Source organism: Curcuma longa, chromosome 12 (genome assembly GCF_044706935.1).
Source record: "Curcuma longa cultivar G26 ecotype Majalengka, Jawa Barat chromosome 12, ITB_CL_G26_1.1, whole genome shotgun sequence".
In the NCBI taxonomy this organism is placed as follows: domain Eukaryota; kingdom Viridiplantae; phylum Streptophyta; class Magnoliopsida; order Zingiberales; family Zingiberaceae; genus Curcuma; species Curcuma longa.
Genome location: NC_133872.1, coordinates 7,064,562 through 7,077,790, shown reverse-complemented (window position 1 = coordinate 7,077,790; position 13,229 = coordinate 7,064,562).

The following is a 13,229-nucleotide window of genomic DNA, read 5'->3' as shown; positions in this document are numbered from 1 at the left end:
GACCCAAAGCCCAACCTTTTCTAGATACCGACTCCTATATAGCAACCCACTCCGAGCTCCGAATCTAGGCGCCTCTGTCAGATACACCCAGCTTGGTCATCTCAGTTCCGCTCTGGCACCCTAGTGCAACACAAAAGGCAACTCAGGTCGGGATCCGACGCTCGACCTGATGAGTAGGCTCTGCTCGGGCTTGAATAGCCGATCCTACCTAAGGGTTTAAATCTCTACCCGACTTCGAACTCCGATGATGAAGATGAATAATGATCACAAATGATGATGAAGATGGATTAATTTAAGTACCTCAAGGTAGTAATCTCCATCAATTTTCTGCATTTTTAGCAAAAGGTCTCTAGCTGCCTTGCTAAAATTCTTCAAGCCCTGTCTCAGTTGAATGCAACTTGAAATTTCAAGATATGTAATGAAATAATTCAATCTGAATTTGTTGTATGTGTTGGTGCATGTAGCATAGATAATCAAACCAAATATTTTAATGCATGATAAAGAATTTAAAATTAGACGTTGTGTAATCTAATTAAATATGTCAAGTATGCAGGTATAGGTAATTTGACAGAAGAAGTCCTGATCCAAATAAGAAAGTCCTTGTAGATCAGAGAGACCTGATATCAAGGAAGAAAGTCCTAATAGATTAGAGAGATCGGATACCAAACAAGGAAGTCACGATAGATCAAGGAAACTGAATATTAAGCAAGGAAGTCACAGTAAATTAAGGAGATCAAATCCTAGGCAAGAAGTCCCGACAAATGAGGAAGATTGAATGAGGCAAATAAAGAAGTCCCATTAAGAAGTCCTAATTAATCTTTCAGTCGATCGGATCACTGGAAGAGCACCAATATAAAAGGACTAGAAGGAGACTCTAAAATTATTCAATCATCACAAGAAATCACTCAATATTATTCAAAAAGACTCTTTGTTGCAAAATTTCTTCAGGCAACTAGTGCTTCAGCAGCCTAGTATATTTATTTTTTATTATTATTTGTATTTGAGCTATTACTTTGTTTGCCTATTTATATTTTATTTAAATTATATTTATTTTTTAAATTTATAAAAGGCTTCTCAAGGTATCCAACTTATTAATGAATGTTCTAATATTAGCTATTAATTTCTTCCTTCTTGACATTGACATGAATACATCTATTCAGGAATTAGAGATAATTTTGATATAGTATGATCAGATGGTAGCTTATTTTTCATATAAAAACATCACTAAAAGAATTATTCTATCCAAGATTTACAAACACTATCTCTATGGGATTATCTTTGAGATATTTAAAGATCACAAGAGTGTAAAATATTTTTTACTCGAAAGAGTTATCAAACATCATCTTGAAAAAGCTAATGTCATAGTAGATACATTAAACATAAAGTCCAAAAGAATATTAACAATATTACAGGGTGATAGTTATTGAATTAGTTTAGAGATAAGTTTTCAGGAGCTCAAACAAAGATTAATGAATGTGCTAATATTAATTCAAGAATTAGAAATAATATAGTAAGATCATATGGTAGATTATTTTTCTTGTCAGTTAAAAAGATCATTAAAAGAATTATTCTATTCAAAATTTGAAAGCACTATCTCTATAAGATTATCTTTGAGATATTTAAAGATTACAAGAGTGTGAAATATTTTTTACTCAAAAGAGTTATCAAACATTATCCTGAAAAAGTTAATGTCATAATAGATACATTAAACAAAAAATTTAGAAGAATATTAACATATTATAGGGTGATAGTTATTGAATTAGTTTAGAACTAAAATGGATGGTTTATAGGAGGCTTCGTTTGTGAGTAGAGGAAAAGGCAAAGTAATTCTTTTACTTATGTAAAAGTATAGAGTCGTACCACATGATACACCATGGGAACATATAAGTTTATTAGAGGTTACTCAAAGCTCATAAAAAGAGACCTTAGGATAAACATGGAATACATTATAATGATCAATCTAAGACGATTGTTGAAGTTTATTTCGTCCTTCGATTCTTAGGTTAACTGTTGAACTGGCCGACATAAGTATTGTTTTAAAGACTTTTGATTTGTCCGCACAGATCAACTTTGTGAAGGATGTACGCGATAGGAGATGTTAACGGTCCATGTCCATGAAGGAAGTCCTCAAATGGATTCTAAACTAATAGAGAAATATTGATAAAATAAAATATTAGTGAGAGAAAAGAGATACTTTCACCTTTTGCCCCTTCCTAATTAGAATATATTTTATTGGCTACTATAATTTGATAAAATTACGTTATAAATTTTAAAACATCTTTTTTATCTATATGACAATTATGCAAATCAAATTCAAATAAAAAATTATTAGGATCCTAAATAAATCAAGTCGAATTAAGTTTTATATTGTTCAACTTTATTTGATAAAGATAATAAATTAAGTCATGTTAAACCTAAAATGAATGAAGTAGTTGAAATATATTATTTTTTCAAATTTGAGTTTTGTTTGAATTTGATTTGAGTTTAATTTATTTAGATGATAAGAAATTCTTAATTTGAATTGATTTGATTTTAAACTTTTATAATTTTTTAAATTTGATTGTTTAGTAAGTTTGATGTTATAAGTTTGTTGTTTATTTTGGGAAGTTCTTTTATTTAAAATGTAATGAGAGTTTTAATGATGAATATAATGGTGAATTTTATTTATGAATATCATTCAAAAATAATTTATAATCTCTATACATCAAATTGAATTCAACTAAAATTTAAAATAAAATTAATAATATTGATTCAATTTGATTTTGTTCATTTAGCTCAATTACATTTGAAATGAATGCATATCCTTAGATATGCAATAAAATACAGGGTCTAAAATTTATTTAATAAGTTCCGAGGATCGTAGGACATATTCGAAAGGGTGCGAATGCAAATTTCTTCCACGACAAAATGGAAGCGAGGAAGAATGATTTATTTATGTTTATTTTTTAAAAAATATATATAAAAGGGCAAAGTATCGCAGCGGTGACCGCGAAGGACCACACCGCCCCACCTTGACGGTTAAAACGGTGTGTTTTTTAAGCGAAGGCTTCATTGCAACTTTCAACCACGTGTCATCTTGTGATTGATGGTAACGAAGAGATTATGCATTTTTCGGAAAGTGTTGATTTTTTTGAATTGCTATCAACGTTAGATTCCATGTTAATTCAGCATTGCCACGTCAGATTATTAAATAAGTGATTTTTAAAATAATTATTGATTCTGTTAGTTCGGTTAATTATGTTTATTTTTTATATAATATAAAAAGCTAGCAGCGGCGCCTAGTTTCCTTCATTTTCCATAGTGACTGGAAAAGAACGGTGACGAAGGAGGTATGGAGTGCTTGCATAGCGTCCCTCTTCCACCACGGACCACGGTTGATGGGACGTCGTCATCCTCCTCCCCGTAGTCTTCCTCCGCGTCTTTCACGTTTTGCACCACCCCAGAAGCCGCCCGTGTTATGTCGATGGGTTCTTCCGCCTGCCGGTGAAATATCGATCAACTGCGACGTATCGGTCCGTAACGATAGCATCGACCTCGGGTGCATCGGTTGCAACCATATCGGTACAATGGTGTTCGCTGTCACCGCAGCGCGCAGAAAGAGAGCTGGTAACTCCGTGGTCTATCATGAACTGAAAGCGATCCTGAGAGGACTACAAGAAGCTCTCTGTAGAGGCTTCTTTGCCGTTAGAGTTTTCTCCGACTCCTTAATGTCAGTGCAGATTCTGAACGGTGATAGAGAGGCAGACAGTTCTTGCCACCACTTGATTTTCCAGATCGCTGTCGCCGCCTCCATGCTTCGATCTGTCTCCTTCTCCTTCACCTACCGAGAAGCTAACTCGCCGACAGATTTCCTTTCCAAGTACTGCCACCCGGCCCGATGAGTTTGAATGGGTCTCCGATGACAGCATGGCCGGTGACTACCCGGATGAATTCCAGTATTTACTCTGCATCGATGCATTCGGGATGTTCCATCTGAGAAAGCCCAAGTAGCCGCTACTATCCTTCGGCACTGAATTCCAATGACATGAAAACATGCCTAGTGTTATTTTTTATTCTATAGCATAAAACTCTGAGCCCATTTAAAGGCTTAAACATGTCCACTATTTTTTTTGTTATGTCTGTTTAAGAAAATTTTTTTGGAGAATTTTTTCCTGAATATATTCTTCTTTATATTTTGAATATTTTGTAGAATTTTATTTATCGATGAATTGTTGGCAGTTTTGTAACCGCCCGTCCACCACCCCACTGTTCTCGCCACGCTCCGCACGATCTGCACTCTGTGGAGCAGAGAGCCTCTCCCTATTAAAGGGAGAGGAGAGGATGGGGCAGAGGTTCCGAACCCGTATGCCGTGTGGGTGAGTGCGTCCAAGAGAAGAGCAGTGAGCAGAGATTCTGGTTGCGTCCAGAAGGCAGCGCACGGAGGGAGAAGAGGTGGCCGGAGAAGAACACCAAATCGGAGGATTTGGTTTGTGGAACTGTGAAGGGTTTTCCGTTCGTGATTACTCTTCCGACAGAAGCAATCGCTGCTGGCGGAGCCGCTGCTGCCGGAGCCGGAGTCGAGGCACGCTTCAACAGGTATTATTCAACATTGGTATCAGAGCATTGTTGTAGTGAAATTACCTGTTCTGTTCCAATTGCGGATTTCTCTGTTCGCCCCTATTTCTGCCGACGTCGCAAGCGGCGACGCACCGGCGCTGCCCGCGATGAAGATCTGTGGCGCCGGCAAGGCTGGCGCAGGATGGTGCCGGCGAGGCTGGTACCGGTAACAGATGAGTGCGCAGCCGTCACAGCCGGCGAGGCTGGCAAACAGCGAAAGGCTGGTGTCAGCGGCAAGCGAGGCCTTGGCCTCATCTTCGGCAGAACCTTGATTTGTTTGGGGATCTGACGTGGGTCGAAAAGGCTGACGCCGGCAGCTTGTTTGGCACCGGCGAGAATAAGCGCTGGCGACGCTTCGGCAAAGGCGGCGGAGTTTGTGCTTCGTGCACAGGGGCAAGAAAGAAAAAAAAAAGGGGCGGAAGTGCTCTGTGCTTCGTGCACAGAAGAAGTTTTCAATTTTTTATTAAAAAAAAACACAGAGAAATCATTTTGATTAATTGGGCTTTGATTTTCTGTTAATTGGGTTCCAATTAATTGTAGTGGGCTGCCGAATTGGGTTGGGCTAAAGATTTTTGATTAATTAAATTGCCCAAAGCCCAATTAAAGATAATATAAAAAAAAAAGTAAAGTAAAGAGCACGTGTTGGGCTGCTGTTCAATAACTGTGAAATTAATTGGGCTTCCAGAATTGGATTGGGCCAATTTTAATTGGGTCAGCCCAATTATTAAACAGTAAAAATATGGATAAACTTGTAGCTGTAAGATTTGATCCATTGATCTCTCGATTACAAATAAAGATACAAACCAACAGATTTGAATTTGTTTCATTTATCTATATGATTTGATTAGGTTTGATTAGATTTGATTAAATGAATCTGTTTCATTTGTTTATATGTTCTGATTAATTAGATTTGATTAAATGAATCTGTTTCATTTATTTATATGATTGATTAATTAGATTAGATTTGATTAAATGATTAATTCAATCATTTAATTATATGATCTGATTAATTAGAATTAGATTAAAAAAAATATGTTTGTTTCATTTATCTATTAATCTGATTAATTAGATTAGATTAGAAAATGGATCTGTTTCATTTATCTAATAATCTGATCAATTGGATTTGGTTAGAGTTGACATTAGTCAACTAGACTCATAATTGAGAAGTTGTTTGAACAACTTATACTTGAGAAACAACTCAATAGGCTTAGTCAACATGGTTGGAGATGAATTAAATATCATGCATGGTGCTCAAGTGCCTGGGGTGCTTGGAGCTAGATGATATTTTAGTTCTCATGGAACACTGTCATGTTGAGTCTTCAAGGTGCCGATCGACTGATCAAAGGATCAGTTGACAAAGCCCCTATAAATCAAGAAGATTTGTTTTTCTTGATTTATTGTGTTAGATCTATGCCTGTATAAATTGAATTAAGCTGGTATATGTACTGGTTTGTCAGTTTTGTACTGACTTCATTAATTTCAATTTTTCGAGATGGCACAGACGATTACTACTATGACTCGACGCGAAGTGATGCGTAATAAGCTGAGGGAAATTATCTAGTTGGATAGATTATGATCCAGCTTATGGAGTTAGTAGACACATGGGGAGGTTGAACAGACTATTTTGGCGCCTAGAGATGTAGGATTTTTCGATTCTGGACAACTACAGGATTTAAGCTTTGATTCGTTCATTGCCTGAAAACCTGTGAAGTTGAAGCACTTCAGATATGGGAGCGCCATAAGGGACGTATTACATATACTGAGTTGTGCACAGAACTGCTTCACTATGCTGATTGTGAAGAGGATCCAGAAGAAGATCCAAGAGAAGACTCTGGAGAGGACACTTCTGAGGGATATTTGAGTTCATCACAGGATTCTGTATCCTGGCATCATCCAAATAATATCCCAGTTGAAGATGTTTCTGTTCAGCCTAAAAGGATAAGCTATGTTTGGATTATCACTGCGCTAGTGTTTGTCCTAGTGGGAGTGATAGTTGCTTATCTAGTTTGTTAGAGTTGTTGTCTAGTTAATTATGAGTAAAAATGTTAAAGATAACATTTAAAGTAGAGTTCTTGTTATTTGTTAACAATGTACAACACGTTTTAATGATATGTTCATTTTATGCTGTTTGCTCTACATGATGCATGATATTTAATTAATGTATACTCTTTGATTAGTTCATTATGAGTATAATTAATTAACTTTTAAATGATAAGTTCATTTAATGATAAATATCATGATTAATTAATGATTAAGTTCATTAAAGATGGGATGTATGTAATAAAATAGATCAATGCAAATTAGATTGGAACATACAAATGATGAGTGAGAATGTAATTCTCACTTGATTTTGTAAACCAAATCAAATTTACATTGAGTCAATTTAGAGATTACATACATAAAATGACATACACTGAATATCTGAATAATTTGTTTATTTATGATAGGTTATGGCAACAAAGAACATCATAGCTGATTTAAATAATGGAGAAAATTTTAATGGGGATAACTACAAAAACTGGCACCTTAGGATACAGGATGTCCTAGAGGAACAAAAAGTTCTAGAGGCTATAAATCAGGTCATGATTGAACCTGTAGATGGTCTTACTATAGGAGTGAGACCAGACCCTATCAAGAAGAAGGGAAAGAAGACTGGAAAGAAACCTAAAAGCAAGTTGACTTGCTTTAACTGTGGCAAAGAGGGTCACTTCGCTCGGGAATGTTCTGAGCTGAAAAAGGTTTCTCCTAGTGTGTCTTCTTTTTCTGAGCATTTAGTTGCTAGTTCTGTGTTGTTGGCTGATTCTTATCCTTTGTGGATTATAGATTCGGGAGCAACCAACCATGTAACTCGGGAACGAGTTACGTATGTTGAGTACCATAGGGTACCAGCTGGCAACAAATGGATTTATGTAGGAAACAATGCAAGAGTTGAAGTCAAAGGAATCGGCACTTGCAAACTTAACCTTCGTGGTGGAAGTACATTGTTTCTACATGATGTTCTGTATGCTCCGGAGATTCGAAGGAATCTTGTTTCTGTAACTAGTCTTCTTGAATTAGGGTATTGTATTAATTTTTATAGCCGGTGTGTGGAACTTAAGATTGACTCAGTGTCAATCGGATATGGTTATTTAACGAATGGTTTTATGGTTCTTGATGTGGAACCAAATATCAGTTGTGGAATTGATAGTTGTTTTTCAAACATTGCTCTTACTAGTGATGCAGATATAACTGATGAAGTTTGGCATGCTAGATTAGGACATATAGGACAAGAACGTATGAATCGGTTGGCTAAGGAGGGCCTATTGGGCACTCGAGCTAAGATTAACTTGTCTATATGTGAGCATTGTCTTGCTGGAAAAGCAACTAGAAAACCATTTGGAAAGGCTATTAGGGCTGAATCACCATTGCAATTGATTCATTCGGATATTTGTGGTCCAATGAATGTGAAGGCTAGACATGGAGCTTCTTACTTCATTACATTTATTGATGATTTCTCTCGTTTCGGTCATGTGTATTTGATTTCTCATAAATCTGAAGCATTAGATTGCTTCATTCGTTATATGAACGAAGTTGAGAATCAAATGGAACGTAAGGTTAAGACCCTACGCACTGACCGTGGGGGGGAATATTTGTCTGATATGTTCAAGACAATATGTAATGATAGAGGGATTATTAGACAGCTGACAATCCCTGGAACTCCGCAGCAAAATGGGGTTGCTGAAAGAAGAAATAGGACTCTTCTTGAAATGGTTAGGTCTATGATGGCCCAAGCTAATTTGCCTATTTCCTATTGGGGAGATGCATTATTAGCTGCGGCTTATATACTTAACAGAGTGCCTTCAAAATCAGTTCCATCTACCCCATATGAACGTTGGACTGGCAGAAAGCCGGATTTGAGTAATCTGAGACCCTGGGGGTCAGCTGCCTATGTTCATGATAACTCTCATAAATATGGAAAACTGGGACCTAGGGGTAAGAAGTGTATCTTTATAAGGTATTCTGATACTTCTAAAGGTTATGTTTTCATTGGTGAGCAGCAAGATGGAACTATCTCTGAAATAGAGTCAAGAGATGCTACTTTTCTTGAAACTGAGTTCCCAATTAGAGGTGAGGTTGAGAAGACAGTTCCTCTATTTGAGGAGGATGAGACATTATCAACCAAAGAGGTGTCTATAGAGATGCCTGAACCTAGTCAACCGAGTGGGAGTAATTTGCCTAGTCATGAGTTGACTTCTCAACAGCCCAACTTACGAAGAAGTATTCGTAAAATCAAACCTAAGAAGAGGTTTGATATTGAGAATGAGGCATTGATGACACTCCCAGTTGACGATGATGAACCTCAATCTGTTGAGGAAGCATTGGGATGTAGAGTTAAAGAAAAGTGGAAAACTGCAATGGTTGAAGAGATGGAGTCTATGAATAAGAATCATGTTTGGGACTTAGTCGATCTTCCTCCTGGCCGAAAGGCTATTGGGAATAAATGGATTCTCAAAATAAAGAGGAAAGCTGATGGATCGATTAACAGATACAAAGCTCGATTAGTTGCAAAAGGATTTACCCAAGTAGAGGGTATTGACTTTGAAGAGACATTTTCTCCTGTAGTAAAATTTGTATCAATACGAGTTATTTTGGCCTTTGTGGCACATTATGACTTAGAATTACATCAGATGGATGTAAAAACCGCTTTCCTTAATGGTGAACTTGACGAGGAAATCTATATGGTTCAGCCAGAAGGTTTCATTGCTGAAGGCCAAGAGGATAAAGTATGTAGACTTAAAAAATCTATATATGGGCTAAAGCAAGCGTCAAGGCAATGGAACATAAGATTTAATGAAGTCATTTTATCTTATGGTTTCGAAATGATCAATGAGGATCATTGTGTTTTCCTGAAAAGGGAAAAAGGAAAGTATGTCATTTTATCATTATACGTTGATGATATGTTGATAGCTGGAAATGACATAAGGTTTGTGAATGAAATCAAGAAGTGGTTATCATCACAATTTGATACAACAGATATGGGGGAAGCCGAGTACATCTTAGGGGTGAAGATCATTAGAGATCGTTCTAAAAGACTTTTGGGTTTGTCTCAAGAGACTTATATTAATAAGATGTTACAACAGTTCGGCATGTCTGAGTGCAACATAGAACAGACACCTATTGTGAAAGGTACTGTTCTGAGCAAGAGTATGTGTCCCAAGACTCCTAATGAAATAGCCGAAATGAAGAAAAGACCATATGCCAGTGCTATTGGTAGTTTGATGTACACTATGTTGTGTACACGTCCCGATATCAGCTATGCTGTTGGCTTAGTAAGTCGCTTTCAGTCAAATCCAGGACCGAGACACTGGAAGGCAGTAAAAAGGATATTCAGATATCTGAAGGCAACAACAGATTATTGTCTCTGTTTTCAAGGATCAGATATGAGCCTGACGGGCTATTCAGATGCAGATTGGGCTGGGGACCTGGATGATAGAAAATCCACATCAGGCTATGCGTTCTTATTGAATGGTGGCGCCATCTCCTGGAACAGCAAGAAACAGGCTTGTGTAGCCTTGTCAACTATGGAAGCTGAATATGTGGCATGTTCAGCAGCTGTGCAAGAAGCAGTCTGGTTAAGAAGGTTCCTAAAGCATCTGAAGATTGCTGAGGACAGTGGGAGTCCAGTTACTGTCTACTGTGACAGTCAAGCTGCAATAGCTTTTTCGAAGGATCCCAAATATCACAGCAAGGGCAAGCATATAGCTATCAAATATAACTTTGTAAGGGATATTGTGGCAAAAAGAAAAGTGGTTCTTAAGTATATCCCTACTCGTGCTATGCTTGCAGATCCTTTTACTAAGCCAATACCAAGAGAATCATTTTGTGAACATGTAAAGTCTTTGGGACTTCGTAGAATGTAACAATGACAATCAAATATTATGATTTGATTGAGTAATTTGTCATAATCTATTCAGTGTATGTGTTTGAGTTACATTCATATAAGATCTCGGTGAGCATGTTGGCAGGTAGTGATTGGTCCTCTCACATGGACAATCATCTCTATTTGTTGAGTACAAATAGAGGTAAGACCGGTGCTTATAGTTCAGCTTATGTAGCTGATGGCTTATGTAGCTGTTAAAATTGTTACATTCCTATAAGCTGGGGTCGCCTTGATATTGGAATCAAGATGAGATCATTTAAAGTTTGATGATCGAAGTAAATGAACCCACCATTTACTAAATCTGTTAGAAGCCAGATTAGAATTTATGTGTTAAATTCTGGATTAGGCATTGGGAATGTCTAGATCGAAATCTGTACGATGTTAATTTGAGGAAAACATGCACTCTTTTTGGTAAAGAGAATAACATCGTAGCATGTGATTCATACCACATGTGCTAATGCGACAATTAGGGTAGTAGGAGAATGGATCCCTGCTTCTCTACTATGTGAGCCCTATGAGATTATATGTTGATCTCAGTATTTGCCCTAAGTGACTATTTGGCTGTCTACTTGAAATTTTAATCAGTGTCTGCTACTTTAGCGTGTATCCTATGACTATGGATGATTCGGTCTATGGAGCATAACTAGGAAAGCGACTGATTAGAATGAATAGATTCTAGCTAAAAAGGAAGATTAAATATATTTACATCTTATGATGTTATTCACTGGTCGACCCATTTCTGTTATGTATAGAAATGTTTGTGAATATTGAATATGGAACATGCTCTTGACATAATAGTCAAATTGAGGGATTAGAGATGTTCATATTGATGTAAATACAAATTATTTAATCTGGGTAAATAGCAAGACATAATGAGTCCAGGAAATGGTTATGTACCACAAGAAGAGTGATTTATGTATCACTGGAGAACGGCTAGGTGCCACCTGGATGATGGTTGTGAGCCATCAGATAAATGACTGTGTGTCATTCAGAAAATGGTTATGTACTATTTGGAGAGCGGCTAAGTTAGGTGTAACAACTTTCTTAGTGTTGATCGCTCTATGAGCAGCTATGTAAGGTGTAACAACTTTCTTAGCAATGAATGCTCAATGTGCTTGCTGTCGCACGAACCATTTTCCTATGTATGAATTGGTTGTTCTTGCAGTCTATGTGACCGTGCATTCCGGTAGTCTACGTGGCTAGATACCTCTTAATGGTCTTTGTGACCATTTGCATTTACCTTTGTGGCTTCACTTGGACGAGTGGGAGATGTTGGCAGTTTCGTAACCGCCCACGCACCCACCCACTGCTCGCCACGCACGCACGATCTGCACTCCGTGGAGCAGAGAGCCTCTCCCTATTAAAGGGAGAGGAGAGGATGGGGCAGGGTTCCGAAGGCTGTGTGCCGTGTGGGTGTGCGTCCAAGTGAAAGAGCACCTGCAGTGGTTGCGTCCAAGGCAAGAAGGAGAGAGAGGTGGCCGGAGAAGAACACCAAATCGGAGGATTTGGTTTGTGGAACTGTGAAGGGTTTTCCGTCGTGATTACTCTTCCGACAGAAGCAATCTTGCTGCCGGAGCCGCCGCCGGAGCCGGAGTCGAGGCACGCTTCAACAGGTAGTTTTAGCTTTATATAGAGTTGTTCAGAGATCTCAACCTCCTGATTCGTAATTTGTCTTATTTTATTTCATTGTGTTTACGTTTTGTTTCATTTGTTATTTTATTTGTATACTTTTCGTTGTATATGAAGAGCATGATATAAATAAATATTTTGATGAATTTCTTGGTTATCCTAAATATATGGTGTCTAGTTTTTTTATTATATTATCATTGAGTAGGGTACTGACAATTACACTTTCGGAGTGTGATATAACAAATATATAAAAATAAAACAACCTTTTTTAAGTGAATTAAATTTGAAACAGAGACATTAGTTCTTTTACAATCCATGGACTTATAGCTAAAATGAAAGCGTTGTGTTCAAATAAATTTTCTAATAACTTTATCTCAATAAAATAACCTTGTGATGGCAATCTAGAGTCATTAAAAGACACCTTAGTGAGTTTTTTTAACAATGTAATCTTAGAATTTTTTTATTGACATAACCTCTTTAGAGACTAATCAACTCGATAATGATTGATGATGCCCTTCCTACATGCTCGGGCTCCTTCTCTCCCAACGCCTTCTAAGTTGAAAGTACAACAATCTCCTAATTGGCCAAAATCTGATGGCCTACGAAGCAAAGTATGTCAGAGGGGGTCTGCGTTGTTGCCGTGACCCCTTCGATGATCAAGTTAGCACTAGGCTGAGAAAAAAAGAACTCGAGAAGAGAGAGAGTGTAGCGGAAAATGAATCTCCATGTAGGAAAATTTGCTTCTATGTGTGAGAAGAAAATCATACCTTAACTTACCTTCATCGGTTGTTATATAGTTAGCAAAAGGAATCTCCACGTAGGATGTCATGAGTCCACTAGCTATCCCTTTAAGAGGTAGTTAGGGCACAAAACGAGGGATATCCGTTGAATTGTACACTGTCATGGTTTGGGGAATCTTCATATGAGATGCACATATTCGCTAGATATCTGCCTATGGGGCAGTTGGGGCACCAAGAGGCGACAACCGTCGAGAGAATCTTCATGTGTTCACCAGTTGTCTGTTTGAGGGGCAGTTAGGGCACCAAGGGTGATAAACGTTTGAAGAAGAATCTGCACATAGGAT